The sequence below is a fragment of the Sturnira hondurensis genome, unplaced genomic scaffold (assembly GCF_014824575.4).
Source record: "Sturnira hondurensis isolate 20B ecotype Veracruz unplaced genomic scaffold, ASM1482457v3 Scaffold0004068, whole genome shotgun sequence".
In the NCBI taxonomy this organism is placed as follows: Eukaryota; Metazoa; Chordata; class Mammalia; order Chiroptera; family Phyllostomidae; genus Sturnira; species Sturnira hondurensis.
The window spans coordinates 4,460,214-4,473,710 of NW_028076699.1; positions in this window are offsets into that span (position 1 = coordinate 4,460,214).

Genomic DNA, 13,497 nt, shown 5'->3' on the forward strand with positions numbered 1-13,497 from the left:
GAGCCTGGGTCACCGGACTCTGCTTGATGGGCCCATGCACCATTCAAGCTGGGCATGGAACCCAGAGGATGTCCCCATGGGTCAGGTGAGTGTGACATGCGTCCCTCCCTGCTCCTGTGCCTTAGCCACAGAGTCGTACCTCTGCCTGATGACCAGGGTCCAAGACCTCTGCCAGCATGGGCTTTCCTCCGCTTGTTCATGGTCTGTTAGCTCAAGGAGTTCAAACTAATCAGGCAGAAGCCCTAGTTTGAGGTTCATTGGAACTCTTACTGCATCCTCTGATGGAAACATTACTTCTTTGGGACCATCAGACCTTCCGAGCAGGACTAGGAAGCCCCCTTGGAAGGGGGTGTGACTCTGGGTGACGTGGTTCCCTGTGGCCAAAGGCAATTCCTGGGGAGGAACGCCTCCGCGAGCAGTCAGCAGCCCAAACCCCGGAGGCTGAGGAATGAGTGTGTGGGCTTCTCGGTGACGCACCACCACAGTGTCCACGGCCGAATCTGATGTTCACGATCCTTCCCAGAACATGAGGATAACAATGGCTTGTTGGCATGGGTATTGGGAAGGAAGTGAGATCATGTATGTTAAAAATCCCAGATTGTTCTCGACAACCATTCGTTTCTATCTCTTTTATGTCAAGAGCTCCATAAGTGATCAAGTTTCCCTTGTTGCCTCGGAGGTTAAGGAGCGTATAACTTCATCTCGCGTTCAGTCACAGCAGATGTACTGCTCATTTTCATGCTTTCTCTTATTTCCTCGATCCTGCGTGTTTTTGTTTTTGTTTTCTCTTTAACTAACCTTGAACATAATCCCTTTGTTGCAAGCTCCTTGAACTGGAATCACATTTGCCAAGTGGCAGAGGATAAGTAAATAACTCGTAGAGAGACCTGCTGCTCCGAAGACAGTTCATTTTCCGAGAAGTGACAGTCCCTCACCTACAACACCATCCCGGCACCTGGCTCAGACCCAGCCAAGCAGTTCGCTACTGGGTCTTTGCTTTGTTTCGGCATCTGCCAGCCAACCAGCACCTAGACCTGGGAATCCCTTCACTTACAGGGTGACTCACAGCTCTAGCAAGTTGGAAAAATACAAAAATGGAGGGATTGTGCTTATCAGGCACTGCCATCAGCCAAAGACTCTGCTGGTAATCTCTCTTCCCAACTTCTGTTTCCAGGAGGGCCCCTCAACTCACCCCCAGATGGCTCAGTTACTAGTCCCACTCTGTTATTGGAATGGAGCCATGAGGGGGCAGAATGGGGCATATGTGGCCCAGATGTTGTGACTGAGCTGGGTCCTCCCACTCCAGGCTACCGGTCAAATTGGCACCCAAACTCAAGGCACTGGGGGGACGCAGTCATGGAGTCAGCAGGTTCAAGGTGTGCCCTGCTGTGTTTTCTTCCTGGTCCCACCACTGGTGGTTCTATGGTAAGTTCAAGAGCCCGGGGTATCCTGAATGAGCCTGGGTATTTAGCCTCCCAGGGCAGGTGTCTTACTCCCCCAGGTTTGTTCCTCTTGCAATCACATCATTTCCAAGGAAGAGTGAGCACACAAGAGTGCTTAGGGAAGACATGTGGGCTGGGGCTCCTGGGTTTGGGAGCTCCGGGAGGGAGAGAGAGGGCTGAAACACCTACACTGCTGAGAAAGAGGCTGGGGTCAGGATGCCTCGATTCTGGTCTCGCCCTGCCCCCACCCCCTCTCTGGGTGACCTAAGGAATCACCTCTCCTCTCCAAGCCTCAACTTGCACCACTGGAAAAGAGGCCAAATAACGGCTACTTTTAGGATCCTGTGACAGTCAACAAGTGAACGTTTGGAAAACCAGTACCACCTAAGAATTCCTGATCACGCACCAGGCCAGGCTCGTGGCTAAGCCCTTTGTAGCTGTTTTCTCATTTAAACCTCTGACAAACCTGAAGGTGGTATAATGACTCCCGTTTTACAGACGAGGAAACCGAGGCCCAGAAGGTCAGGGTCGCAGCAGTAGCGGCAGACCCAGGCCTCACACTGAGGCTGCTCTGACCCTAAAGTGACCGCCGCACCAGCACAGGGGCTGGCACCGCAGGCACCTAATACAGCTTTACTGCATTTTCTTCTTAGCAAACTCTGCGCACGGAGAGCAATCAGAGCGATCATTCACCAAGCGTGTCCTGTGTGTGAGGGACTTCAGACGCCTTGCTCTCAGTCTTGCCTCAGAAGAATGGCAGCACGACTCCCATTTTCCAAATGAGGAAACAGAGGTTCAGAGAGGTCAAATAACTCGCCTTAGGCCACACAGCAAATAAGGGGTAGAAGAGGCCGAACCAGGTCCTCGTTGGCCTTCATACCCATGTTCTCACCACCACACCACACTGTCTCTTGATTATGGGGTTGTCTACAAGGAGGGTATCTGGGGACATGCAACCCCTTTCTCTAACCCCCTTCTGTACCGCCCCGCATACTTCCAGGGACCTAAGACTCCACTTATGGGAGTGCTCTTCATCTTCCACCCCACACTCCACAGAAGAAACTTTGTGGCAGACCCCTGAAGAAGTCTGCCGGTGACTAGGGACACAGCAGGGCAGTGAGTGGCTGGTCTCAGGACCTGTCCCTAGAGCGGATTATTGGAAGGAGCAGTCTTTTGGCCCTGGAGGTCCTGCAGTTCCGAAGAGGCGCTGGACAGAGAAAAACAGTGACTTGGGAGCCAGCTGAAGGCATTAGCAACAAATTGCTGACTTCCCAGCTTTGCTGCGGGCTGCCCAGGGCCTGGCCCTGTTTATGATGGTGATTTGGGAGAGGAGGGAATGTGTGTAGGCGGCTCGCTGAGGATTGGAACTGCAGGCTTGAAGTTAGGTTTCTGAAACCCACATCAACCTAGGAAACAGTTACAGGAAAGAACACCACAGATGGTTTTCTGCATGTGTGAGTGTGCACGTAGGAGAGAGGCCAGCAGCGACTGGGAGGGAGGCAGAGCAGGGAGAGACTGAGGGTGAGAGACAAAGAAAGAAAAGAAAAGAGAAGAGAAGAGAAGAGAAGCAAAAGTCAAAAGATACACAATAGCAGACGTGGCCAAGGGCGGACAGAGAGAGGGGGCAAAGATATGCAAGAGGGGAGGGGTAGGAAGAGAGGGAAATAAAGAGCTATTTAAAAAGAAAATCACTCAACAAATGCTTGTTGAGTACCTACTATGTGCCAGGTGTTATCCCAGGTAGTGGGAATGCAACAATGGACAAAACAGACAAAACCTCTGTCCTTATGGATATCAGCAGTGGGAGACTAGAAATGCCCAGAAGGCAGGTGAAAGTCTAGAGAAGCTCAAAGAAGGATGGAGAGAGAGCGATGTGAAGAGAAGCTGAGATGGGTCAGGACAGGGAGACAGAAGAGGCAGAGACAGATGAGGGTACGCAGATAGAGAGAGCGATGGGCCCTAAGACTGAGACAGGGCAGAGTGACAAGAAGGTGGAGGTGTGAGCACAGGCAGACGAATAGCATTTCGGAAGCGGAGAGAGACAGAGCCCAGTGAAAAGGAAACCCTTTTCCTGCAAGCCTGCTGGGTTCCCTCTCATTCACTCTCCACAGTGTCCTCTGAGGCAGGGCTCCAGCACTCACTGACCAGGGAGGTGGTCTTGGGTGCCAGTGCCAGCAGCCTTGGAGTCTGTGGGCAGCCAAGTTCCCAGACCCACCACCTCTGTACCCGTTGTTCTGGGTGCGCCTGCACTGAGCTGGTGAGATCTGAGGTGCTCAACGAGCCTGTGTTGGCTTCAAGTGCTTCCTCGTTATTTGAATGGATGCGCAGACGAGGCCGAGGCTAATGGGCAGATGGCTGTGAGGCCTCCTGGGTTGGGGGCTGCGTGAGATGAGCACTGAATTGAGAGCCGAGATGACACGATCTAGCCTCGGTTCCCCTCCTCACAGCCAATGGAGGGTGGGACCCTCACTAAGGCTCTTGCAGCCTCACAATCGTGGAGTCTATGAATCATGCGAGAGCAAGTTTTGGAAGAGACTGGTGTTGGAAAGCTCGAAAAGCTGAGACTTTGACGGTTGCCGATGTCTGTTTCCGTGGAAACGGGGCTCAGAATCAGAGGCTGAGCCTGTGAGCTCTGCTCTGGGTGCCCCAGATAGCTGAGGGAGACGGCCACACTGCATCTCCTTCATCTCCGGTCCCTGGAGTCCCCTCAGCTTCACCATGCTGATCCCAGAGGGGGAGGTGCCTGGGAAGGAGGCTGTGAACTCAGGGCTCCTAGGGACATAACTCACATTTACATTCATGGGGCACTCACTGGGGGCCCTACCCCAGCACAGTGTTGGCACTCGGAAGGAACAGAATGAGTGATTCAGATGAAGAAACCTTCTGATCTCCATGATACTCAGCCTCTGGATAGACTTATTCTATCCCAACACAGATCCTTCTTTCACTCAGCACACACGCAATCCTCAGAGATGAACCAGAAACAGTCCCTGGCTTCCCTCAGAACCAACGATTGCCCACGCCGGGCCCTGAGGGCACAGACGCTTCTGAAGTCAGTGCAGAAGGATCCGAGAAGCCCCGGTCCTCCTCGCCTTTCACTAGGCCCCTGCCATGTCCGTGCGCCACTTCCTGAACCACTGTGGTCCTCTAACATGTTGGCTGTCCCTTGCCTCCTGCTGCAACCTTGCTCAGGATCACTTTGTCACTGCTGGTGTGCCTACAAACTCCTGCTCAGTCTTCAAAGCCCAACTCCAAGTGTACATCCTCTGCGAAGTCCCCTCCCCTAGACTGTGAGGGTCTGCAGGGCACGGGCTGAGTCTACTCATCTCTGTGTTCTGAGGTGAAGGCATCTCTCCATCTGCACTGAGTCCTTTTCCTTCCCACCCTTTCACGGGCTTCACTGTGACTGGCTAGGTGTTGGTGCAGTGTCCACACGTGGAGCAAATAGAAGTTAGATGTGGAGACATAATGAGTCCAGGTCTGGACACACGGATTTCGATGCGCCTAAGGGACATCCTCCTAACTAAACAGAGGGCGGAGTGCTCAGAAGTCATCATGGAAGTTCAAGTGTGGTCAATGCCATGTGCATGGCTGAACTTGCCCAAAAGAGAAGGTCAAAGACAGCGCCCAAGAAAAGCTCATTCTTGGTAAACTGTATTGCTGTTCAGCAAACACCCGCCCCCTTTCTGTGGGAGGTACACACACGTACTTCCCTGCCCCATTGAGGTTGGGGCTGGCCATGTGACTTGGGAGCGGATGTGGTGCTTGCATGGGTGGGCTTGGCCCCTGGTGCCCCTCTCATCTACTCTGAAAAGAACAGGCCAGGCAGCCTCTGCCCTTCAGCCCGGGGCCCTGGCAAGGGAGGCTGACCGAGCCTACTACAGCTGCTCCCTGAGGGAGAGGTATCCAGTCAACGACAGAGCTGTGAGTGGGAAGTAAACGACTTTTATTACGAGCCACTGAGATGTAAGAGCTTTTTGTGACGTAACCTGGTATCAGTAATAGCTTAACTAATAAAACTATAAGAGGAGGCTGGAGAAAAAAGAATCCTCTAAAGCAGCAATTTTCAATCATCTGCTGTGAGAATGTTTAAAACAGGCAACACTGCCCCAGCTGGGTAGATCAGTTGGTTAGGCTGCTGTCCTGATGCACCATGGTTGGGGGTTCGATCCCCGGTCAGGGCACATTCAAGAATCAACCAATGAACTCGTAAATACGTGGAACAACAGACTGATGTTTCCTCTCTCTCTCTCCCTCTTTCTCTCAAAAAATCAATTAAAACCAAACCAAACCAAAAAGCCAACAGCACGCACTGCCTGACAAAACGTCAGGGGCGCTGACTTCTGTTCCCTTCAATTTTCAAAGAAAAAAATGACAACAACCAATTCCACAATAGCCGTCTGGTGTGGATAAATCAAAATTACACCTATTTTTGTCAGATCGGCAAGAGATGTATATTTTGGCGAGCCACAGAATTTTAGTAACTAGTTTATGTGCGCCATGAGATGGAAAAGGTTGGAAATTGCTGCTTTATTTTTTAAAATATTTTATTTATTTATTTTCAGAGAGAGGGGAAGGGAAAGAGAGAGGGAGAGAAATATCAATGTGTGGTTGCCTCTCATGTGTCCCCGGCTGGGAACTGGCCTGCAACCCAGGCATGTGCCCTGACTGGGAAATTGCTGCTTTAAAGGAGAGCAGGAAGGACAGTCAGAGGGGAAGGAAGGACAGTCAGAGGGGAAGGAAGGACATCGGGGACAGCAGAGTTCAGGATGGTGGAGGGAGGGTTTTAGAAGCACCCCGACCTCCGTGCACACCCCAGGTCCTCCTCACACCTAGTGCTGGGTCACCCGACTCCCACCCCGGCTTGCATCTAAATCCCAGATGTCAATGACCCCCAGTCTGCTGCACCTTCAGGCCACACTTATTTCTGGAGCTCCAGCCTCCTCACCTACCTGTCTCAGGGATCTCTGTACCTGGACGTGGCGTGGGCCTCTCACACTCAACACGTCCAAGTCTGACCCTGGCATACTCCCTATCAACAGACTTGCTTCCTCTTCGGGGCTCCCTGCCTGGCAGCCCTGTCGCCCACGCCAGAAGCCTGGGAGTCATCTTCCACACCCTCACGTCCATCAGTTACCAAGCCCAGGAAATTCTCATCCAGCGGCTCCTCTCCATCTCACCCTCCTCAGCACCTGCTGCCTGGCAGGCTTGCTTCTTCCACTGTGGCTCCCAGAATGCTTTTCTGTCCCTGATTAAAGCCCCTGCCTGCAGGGCAAAGACCAAACTTCTTAGCATGACACTCAAAGCTCTGAATGGTCGAGTCTCCGTCAAATAAATTAATAAATGCAGTCCCTTCCGCCTGAAGCATATTCCACACTGCATCCTCCCACCCCCTGACTCCCACTCAAACCTCAGCTGAGATGCACCCTCCTCCAGGCAGCTCTCCCTGCCGCCTCCCGCTTCGACCTTCCACCCCCACCCCCACTGGGCTACACTGAGTGTCCCTCTCTCTCCAGCACCCCCTTTGAGGCCTCGTTACACCCTGTATCAGGCCCCTTTTGTGCCTGGTCTTGGAGCTCTCAGCCCAGTCTGTTTTCTTTTCTTTTTTAAATTGTGGGAAAACATACATAACATCAATTCTACCATTTTAAGTGTATAGTTTAGTGGCATGAAGCACATTCGCCATTCACATCCAGAACTTCATCTTCCCCAACCGGAACTTTGTACCCATTAGCCAATAGCTCCCCACTTCCCCTGCCCCTAGCTCAAGGCAACCAGCACTGTAGTTTCTATCTCTGTGAATTTGATTACCTTAGGTGCCCTGTGTGAGTGAACTTATATGATATCTGCGCTTTTTTTGTCTGCTTATTTCACTCAGCATAATGCCCTCAGGATTCACCACGGCGGAGGATGCCACAGAGACGCGTGCCGTTTTGAAGGCCGAACAATGTTTTATTGTTCGGACACACGGCCCTTCGTTCACCCTTCATCTGTCGATGGGCATTTGGGTTGTTTCTGTCTTTTAGCTATTGCGAATAATGCTGCTCTAATTATCGGCGTAAAAATATCTGTATTGTGTGCCTGCTTTCAGTTATTTGGTGCATATGTTCCACCCAGACATGGAAGTGGTGAATCACGTAGTAATTCTATGTGTCTTTTTTTGAGATACCACCGTACTATTTCCCACTGTGGCTGCCCATTTGACAGTCCCACCGACGGGGCACAGGGGCTCCAGTTTCTCCATCTGGCCAGCTCTTATTTTCGTGCCCTCTCCCCCCCCCCCCCCGCCATGTGTACTCCCTCTCCTTTCTGTGATAGCCACCATAATGGGTGGGAGAGCGGTTGGCCCATTTCGACTCCAGCAATCCGGTCCCCACAGGGTGGCCCGGCAGCACCTCCCCTCAGCTATGCCGAGGAGCTCTTGTTTTCTGTCCTGGGGTTTCTCTTGTACCGTGGGGCAAGGGACGCCAGGAGAACCATGGGGCAATCCGCTCCTGCCAGAAGGACTGCTATCAATAACTCCAGTTGGCAGGGCTCCTCCCAGCTGCAGAGACTTCCCTTTCCTGCCTGGAACATGGTTAACTCTCTCACATCCTTTAGAACTCTGTCGCCTCCACAGAGAAGCCCTCCCTGATCACCACCGCCTCCCCACCAGAGTCAGACTTACGGTTGGTTACTTGCTCTTGCAGCATCTTCTACTTGGCAGTTTGCGATGGCATGTGTATCTGTGTGCCGACTGAAGTCACCACTGTCTTTCCCACTGGGGTGTAAGCTCCATGTGGAAGGAGCCTGAGATCATCTTAATCGTCACTGCATTCTCAGCACCTACCACGATGCCCAGGCTGTACCAGAAAGCCTTTGTTGAATGAATTCCTTACTCAACATTTAACGCATTTGTATTGAATACCCGTTCTAAAAATGGGGCTAAAATTCTCACAGTGCTTAAATTCTAATGAGGGAAATAGGTAATAAAAAATAAGCAAACATAATATGTCAGGTGGTGGTTGTTGCCATGGAGAAAAACAGAACAGGATGACGGGGGCAGATGCCATCCCATAGAGGTTCACTGGGGGAGGGGCTCTGGTGATGTTTGATCAGGGACCTGGAGGGAGTGAGGAAATGAGTGAAGCTGGGAGAAAGTGTTCCAGGCAGAGAAAACAGCATAAGTACATGTGTGGCAGGTGAGCGGAAACAGAGATGTCCTGGTCCAAGGCCAGGTAGAGGACACAAGGGGGAACTGTAGGCTGGCCCGCATGGAGGCTGGGATGGGAGTAAATTCAAGGCCAGAACACTCTGGAGAGGGGGTGGGGGAGGGGCAGCAGGAACCTGGGAAGGACCACAGCACCAGCTTCCTCTCTCCAGCTACTCCTGGCAGGACCTTGCCTTATATTTTCTTACACTTCCCAGCATCCCTGGCTCAGGGCCCAGCACTTAGTAGGTGCTTTCTAGATAGAACCAAACCCACTGAAGAAATTGCCGAAAACCATTTTGCTTTAAGTTGGCTCAGGACAGGTATGCGTCCATCAGAAGACATTTCAAAACACATTTGATTTTAAACTTAAACCCACTACCTTGTTCCTTAGCGCCTCTTTATTTGCTGGCTCTGCTATGCTAATAACATCAGGAGTAATTTTTTTCTCAATTTACAAAACGTTTCTCCAATCACTATCTCTGCTGAGCCTCTGAACCAACTTCAAAGCATAGATGCCCCAACGCCCGAGGTGCTCAGAACCTGGGCTGGGCCAGCCTTAATGGACAGCTGGGTAGGTGGGTGGTTCCTTATCAGGGCCTGCTCTTCATCTTCCTGTCTGCCTGCCTCTGACAGAGGTATTAACATCCTCCTTTCACAGGCAGGCTCAGAGAGGGGGCATCGCCTGCCCAAAGTCCACCAGCGAGCCCCTAACCCAGGTCAAAGCCAGGTCTCTGGGTGCTGGATTTTGCATTCTTTTCCATGGAGGTCCTGTTCCCTTGGGGGAACTTTCCTCCCTTTGTATCAAATTTGTTGGGGGGGGTGACAGATTTATACAGGTTAACAAAAAAATCTTTTAAAAGATTTTATTTATTAATTTATTTATCTTTAGAGGGGAAGGAGAGATGCCTTTCGTGCGTCCCCTGCTGGGAGTTGGCCTGCAGGGAACTGGCCTGCAACCCAGGCATGTGCCCTGACTGGGAATTGAACCTCGATCCTCTGGTTGGCAGGCCTGTGCTCAATCCACTGAGCTACGCCAGCCAGGGCCCAAAACTTTTTAAAAAATATATTTTATTGATTATGCCACTACAGTTGTTCTAATTTCCCCCTCATTCCCCTCCACCCTGCACACCCCTCTCCCACCATTCCCCCCCCTTTAGTTTATGTCCATGTGTCTCAAGTTCTTTAGATTCTATATTTCCCCTACTATTCTTGCCCTCCCCCCATCTATTTTCTACCTACTGTCTATGCCACTTATTTTCTGTACCTTCTTCCCCCTTCTCCTCCTCCCACTTCCCTGTTGCTAACCCTCCATGTGATCTTCATTTCTATGGTTCCACTCCTGATCTAGCTGTCCTCTTAGTTTGCTTTTCATTTAGGTGTGGTTGTTAATAACTGTGAGTTTGCTGTCCTTTCACTGTTCATATTGTTTATCTTCTTTTTCTTAGATGAGTGCCTTTAACATTTCATATAATAAGGTCTTGGTGATGATGAACTCCTTGAATTTGATCTTATCTGAGAAGATAAGATAAAGACACTTTATCTGTCCTTCCATTCTAAATGAAAGCTTTGCTGGATAGAGTAATCTTGGCTGTAGGTCTTTGGATTTCATGACTTGGAATACTTCTTTCCAGCCCCTTCTTGCCTGTAAGGTCTCTTTTGAGAGATCTGCTGACAGTCTGATGGGTACTCCTTTGTAGGTGACTGTCCCCTTATCTCTTGCTGCTTCGAGGATTCTCTCCTTCATTTTAATCTTGGCTAATGTAATTATGATGTGCCTTGGTGTGTTTCTTCTTGGGTCCAACTTCTTTGGGACTCTTTGAGCTTCCTGGACTTCCTGGAAGTCTATTTCCTTTGCCAGATTGGGGAAGTTCTCCTTTATTATTTGTTCAAATGAGTTTTCCACTTGCTCTTTTGCTTCCCCTTCTTGTACTCCTATAATTCAGATGTTGGAATATTTAAAGATGTCCTGGAGGTTCATAAGCCTCTCCTCGTTTTTTTGAATTCTTGTTTCTTCATATTTTTCTGTTTGGTCATTTTTTTCTTCCTTCTGGTCCAATCCCTTGATTTGAGTCCCAGTTTCCTTTCTATCACTATTGGTTTCCTGTGCATTTCCCTTCATTTCAATTAGTTTAGCCTTCATTTGTTCCTCTAATTTGTGACTCTAATCGACCAGTTCTGTGAGCATCCTGATCACCAGTATTTTTGAACTGTGCATCTGAAAGGCTGGCTATTTCTTGGTTGCTTAAAAGTATTGGCTTTGGGGCTTTGAGCGGTTCTTCTTCTTGGGCCATAATGTTTTGGTCTGTTTGTGCCTGTTATGTGTGAGGTGGGGAGCCTTAGGTGTTCACCAGGGCAGGGCCACCCAGGTCGCTGGGTTGTGACGCTGTATGTGGGGGCGGGGTCAGAGAGGGACAATGGCGGTCCCCTCTGCTGCTTCCCGCTGCTGGGGCCTGTGTGGTCTGTCTCACTGCTTACTCCTTCGATGGTTTATCTGCGTGTGAATGTGTAACCGCGGTCAGCCTGCCGCCTTAACACCCTCATTGGGTCCACCAGTTGCTACTGCACACACCTGGGATCCGCCCACGGCTGCCCACTGGCCTGGGTCCAGAGATCTTTCCTGCCCGACCCCGCTCCGCTGCTGGCTCTGCCCCTCTTACCCATCTGGTTGAATGGTTCGTTGTTGGTCTTCCGTATAGTTCAATTTTCTGTGTTTTGGCTGTGTTTTTGTTACTGAAATTTTGTTGACTTTAAACTTGGTTGTGAGAGGAGGCACAGTGTTTCCACCTATACCTCCATCTTAGCAGAAGAGGTTAACAAAATTATACAGGTTTCAGGTGTACAATTCTCCAACACATCATCTGTACACTGTATCCTTGGGGAAACTTCCGCTGAAACCAGGGCTGACCAGTGTGGGCCCAGCCTTCTTTGGCAGAGTAGCCCCCGCTTTTAACTAGAGCTGTCTCTACGCAGTTCCAGGACCCAGCGTGCTGTGGGCAGGAGGGAGATGCGCTGCATGCTCAGCTTCCCAGGGAGGCCTCCATTCTCCCAGCAGCTGTGAGAAGTACAGCTAAGAACCACAGAGAGGAAACGAGGTCCTTTGTATCCTTGGCAGGCACGGCCTTCTAGGTTGAGCCTATGGGCTTGAAGTCCCTTTCCACTGACTGCTATCTTCTGGAGGCTTATGCATCCCCCTCCCAACTGATCCCAGAACCCAGGATTTCTGCCCTCTTCCCTCGGTTTCTGGCAGCTGCGAGAAGGGGTGGCCATTCTAGCCTAAGCTTGGAATTTACCTCTCCTTTTTCTTTTCCACCTCACCTGCCTGTCTCTTCACACTCTGGTCACTGTTGCTCACATCTTCTGTTCCTTTCACTCCAGTTGTGGCAAACCGGAAGCCCACAGGTGAACGGTTACTGTTCCCTGGCCAGGAGGAGCCCACATTTTGTGGGGGAAGTGCACACATGACCACGCCCGTGCAGTGTTGCCAACGGCAATCAGCTGTGGTCCAGGGAGGTGCAGGGGTCACCAGGGGACACTCGGCCCACGCTGGGAGCTGAGAGAGCTTCCTGAAAAGGCTTTCTAGAGAAGGTGCTGCCCGTCAGCCCAGATTTTAGAAGAATTAATAGGAGACTGTTACAGGAAGAGGCTTTTGGGCAGAGGATTTCACAACAGTGTAAGCTCCACAGGGTAAGAATTGTTTTTTTAAAGATTTATTTATTTATTTTCAGAGGGCAGGAGAAAGAGAAGTAGAGAAACATCAATTTCGCGCCCCCAACTGGGAACCCAGCTCACAACCTAGGCATGTGCTCTGATTGGGAATGGAACCAGCAACCTTTTGGTTTGCAGGCCAATGCTCAATCCAGTGGGCCACACCTGCCAGGGCAGAAATTTTGTTTGGTTTATTACCCAGTTCCTAGAACAGTGCTTGGTACATAGTAGATGCCCAATAAACATAGCTTAAAAGAAAGGGGGAAAAAGGAAGAGAAGGAGGGACAAAAGGAGGGAGGGAGGGAACCAGGGGGAGAGACAGAGAGACAGAAAGGTCTGGAGGAAGAATGAAGGAGTGGCTGTGGGAAACCCCTTAGCTCATTCTAGGAGGAAAGTACATTAGTTCCAGGTGACTAGTAGCTGAGGTGGGTGGGGCTGGGGGAAGTAGCCTTATCCAATCCTATTGTTTGCAGTGTCCATTTCTTATCTCCCCACTGGACCCAGAGCTACTGTGGGGATGGGACCATTTTTCATCATGTGGTTCCCACATCCCCTGGTGTCTGCATTGAATGTTAACATGCGCGCAGGTATTAAACCTGTGCTGGGTGCTGGAGACACATGGATGACTCAGAAGTAGTTTCTGCCCCTCCCCCACCTCCCCAGTCTGGCTGGGGAGACAGACAGTAAACAACTGATTACAACAATGGGCAGAATGAACAGGGGGAGCTACTATTTAGATTCAAACAAAATGAGACCAAGGGCAGGGATGGAGTGATAGGTTTTGTGCCAGGAGTGAAAAGCAGAAGGGGAGTTTGTTGGGCACATTGTGGAGGAGATGGCATTGGAGGGGGTGTCAGCCTTAAGTAATGGAAAGGTTAAAGAAGGGGGTTGAGGTGGGAGGCCCTCTAAAGAGAGAAACCAGGCCCAAAGATGTGGTTCGGGGAAGGTGGCGACGGGGGGACAGAATGGGGAAAGATGGGTTGGGGTTTTGAATGCTGTTTCTGGATGCTTGGATTTCCTGCTTATGTGACTGCATTTTGGATTCTAGTACCGGTGGCTGCACACTGCACACTTAGTTGGGCTGCTGAGTGGTTCTGCTTCTCCGGAACCCATCAGCTTCCTTCTCTCCTGCAGCCAGGGTTCTCCTGCTGTGTCTTT